The sequence below is a fragment of the Bactrocera tryoni genome, chromosome 2, assembly GCF_016617805.1.
Source record: "Bactrocera tryoni isolate S06 chromosome 2, CSIRO_BtryS06_freeze2, whole genome shotgun sequence".
Lineage (NCBI taxonomy): Eukaryota > Metazoa > Arthropoda > Insecta > Diptera > Tephritidae > Bactrocera > Bactrocera tryoni.
Genome location: NC_052500.1, coordinates 56,666,908 through 56,670,585, shown reverse-complemented (window position 1 = coordinate 56,670,585; position 3,678 = coordinate 56,666,908). Strand labels below are relative to the sequence as shown.

At 35.1% G+C, this 3,678-nt stretch overlaps 1 pseudogene; it reads left to right on the top strand.

Moving 5' to 3' along the window:
- Positions 1 to 514: 514 nt before the first annotated feature.
- On the top strand, positions 515 to 1,804 carry LOC120769823 (annotated as a pseudogene).
- Positions 1,805 to 3,678: the final 1,874 nt, after the last annotated feature.

Genomic DNA, 3,678 nt, shown 5'->3' with positions numbered 1-3,678 from the left:
TTATTGATTCCTAACTGCTCTGCTGAACGATCCTTCTCACAACTAAAAAGATTAAAAAACCCGCAAAGAACAAAAATGCGTCCAGACAAGCTTAATTCTTTAGCATTAATGTGTATTGAGGCAGGCATAGTTCGTCAGATAAATTTCGACGATGTAATTTCGGAGTTTACTCTGATTAAGGCAAGGAAAAAAATGTTTTAAGTTTTAAATTATACCTACTACACTTTCTATTTTGATGAACTTTCATTTTATACTTTCTACCTTCCATTCCATTCCTTCCATTTCCATTTAAGCAATGGAGGGCCTACACAGGCTCTATACTTAGGGCCTCGGATACTCTTAATCCGCCACAGTGTATAGATATAGGGTTCTGCACATTGCTGAAGTAATTTGTATTTTCGAGCGCAAATACACACAAAAAACTAACCGAAAATAATTTTTACAACAAGAACAAACATAAAGCTGTGATAATATTTTGTGTTCTTTGCTACGAAATCAAATTGTGTTCCTTACAATGTTTCATAATTGTTTGGAGCTAAAGTCCTATTGTTTTTTTCACTTTTTGCTTACTTCTGCAATGTGCGCAAATGCCCACCATCGAAAGTGTTAATGAGCAATGAAGATGACGGCGACTGCAAAAGAAACCAGCTCGGTGATGTCAAAGATGTTGAACGATGAGTCTTTGCCAAAGAAGACCGAAACCAAAACAGGTACGGCGACAACAGCGAGCGACATAACGGATAACAATGAGAAAGACTGGTGGAAGAACATGATAATCTATCCAATCTATCCGCGGTCGTTTATAAACAGCTATGGCGATGGTGTGGGAGATTCATGAAACTTCCTTATCTTGCCGAGACTGCTATTCGCGCCGTTTGGCTGAGTCCAATTTTTTCGCCCATGGTCGATTTCGACTATGACATATCTGATTTCAAAGGCCTTTACTCGAAAAAGGGTACAATGAAAGATATGGTAATGCTAATAACAAAATCGAAACATTTAGACATTAGAATTATTATGGACTTTGTGCCGAATCACGGTGCAAATTAAAGTGTTTTAAGAAATCAGTTAACAAGGGAGAAGGAAGGTTATGAAGACTTCTGGGAATTCCGGAAAAACCGACGATATGAATTCCTACGAATATACCAAACGCATTTATACCAAAGATACGCCATAAGTACTGGATATGTTGCAGCATTTGCGTAAACTAATGGACGATTACACTGCTGGAAAAGGTGCTCCTGCACGTTTACTCATAACTGAGGCATACGCCGATCTTAAAACACTGATGGACTACTATGAAACTTTAATTTCGTTACCGATTTGGAAAAGCATTCCGATGCGCATGGCGCCGTTTCGGTCCGAAGCGTGTGGATGCGATGCATATGCTGATAATGATCCTGTCTGGTGTAGCGATCACTTAAAATGACGAGGAAATTGGTATACAGACCCTATCAATGGAATACGCAAAAATATGCCGAAAAGACTACCCGTTCACCCTAACTACAAAAATCTAAATCTGAAACAACAGAGTCGAACAGCATAAGATGCCGGCACTTTGCAAAGGACGCTTCCACGCAGAGGTTCTAAACCACGATGTCTTTGCTTTCGAAAGGGAACGACAATTTTATCGTAACTGTTATCAATGTAGGTCAATTTAACCGAAGGTTCCGACTCCAAATACCAACGAAAGTTGACCGTGATGGTGGCCAGCTCCAAGTCTACACATGAACCTGGTAAAGCGCTCGCCGCCGAAGCTGTGCTCTTGGCGCCTTATGAAGGCCTCGTTTGCATGCTAGAGTGAATAAAACAACAGATCTTTAGATTGTTTGTCAATGTTTTTTGTTTTACTCGAAACATTTGCCATCATAAGTTTGAGTTTTTATTAATTTAATAAGCTTTATTTCGCATTATGGGAATAAAAGAACCTTGCTAAACTAAAACTTTCCCTGAGTGCTTTAGTTCTTTTACACGTTGGTTGGATATCGTCCTAATCAAAATCTCTTTCATCAATTTTGGAATACATTTGTCTGCAAAACGCATTAAACAGAAACTTTATTTAATTTAAAATAGAAACACCTTTAACAACCTTTAAGGATTTAATTTGTTCTTAACATTTTTGGTATGTCCCTGAGGTTATGTTTGTGGCTGACATTCGCTGTAATGTAAGACCTTGCTGCAAGTCATTAAACTTTCCCTTACTTTATTTCTATTTTTAATTTTAACTTCATTAAAATTTTACGAAAATAACTGCCACACAAAACACCAAGATTTTAAGAAAGGAAATTCAGGAAAGGACTTAATTTAGATTAGAAAAGTTTCTTGAACAATTGTCGCCATTGCGCAGAGAGTAGTCCTCTTTGCCTTTGCAGTTGCAGAAAACATCAAATATTGTAATAAGAATGCGTAGTAATGCGTGACGCCGAGCAGTGAGAGCGGTTGAAAGTAACCAGTTTTATCTAAAAACTTGATTTCGTCCTTTTTTTGTATCTTACATATGTCAAACTTTTTTGAGGTTTAAGCGCAATTAAACCGCACGGAGTCACAAGTACTTATGCATATCTAGTGCTTAACTTTCAGGCATTAATACGAACCTATTTAAGAGTTTTAAGGTAAAAAGACATTTCTGCGAATTTATTTCTTAAATATGGTTTGAGTAATTTGAATCGGACCTTTCGAACATTATTAAGCACACTTTTGACAATATAGGGTAATTTTTTCATCCAGAAATATTGAAGCATAAGCCGGTAACAGAGTTTCTTCCAGAACGTCTTTCAAAAAAAAAAAATTGCGGTGTTTACCACAACCAAACCAAACTAAAAAAAACCAAGAAAATTTAGTGAAATTATGTATAATCAAATCTTCCCCCCATCGTTCTCTGGTAATTGGTTGCAGTCACCCACCAACATTAAAGAATGAAAATGTTTATAAAGATAAATGAAAGAATCATAGTACAACGAATAATAGAGTTTGTGATAAGTATCTACTTTGCTGTCATTAAACACATCTAAGAGAAGTAATTAAAAAAGTATTTAAAATTACAACCCATTTCATTTTTTTATTTCTTGCTAATTTTGTGTATGTACGTATACTGCATTTATGATGAGCAATTATGATCCATTCTTTACCTTGCGAACACAAAAATCAGTGAATAGTTACGAAAATGAAGAAAATTTTTATTTCATTCCTTTTTTCTTTATTAAATATTCAACCAAACATAATATTCACATGACCGCCTTACAAACGTGTTAAAAGATCGCTTTGAATTTACAAATTACACTCAATATTTTTCGAAGTTTGGTGTCTTTATCACGACTTCATATTTATATATTTTTTATATACTAATAAATATATAAAGAAATAAGTACCATTTTGCTAGACTACTTTTTTTCCATTTTTTCGCTAGAGACATTATTCTATCAGTGTAAAACTTTCATCAGTGTAAATCGGGGGGCTTCGGTGGTATTCTTCACTTTTTTAGAAAAAAATTTCAAAATATAGCGAATTTTTTCATTATTTTCACTCATTTTTGAACAGCTGTTACTTTTTTTCAACTTCCCCGAATTTAATTTGCTTTTGGTCAAATAAAGCTCATATTTTCAATACTATATGGTGTGATGCAATGTGATTGGTAGCACTAGAGGTATACAACTGCAACGACATCTATTGAAAAAATAC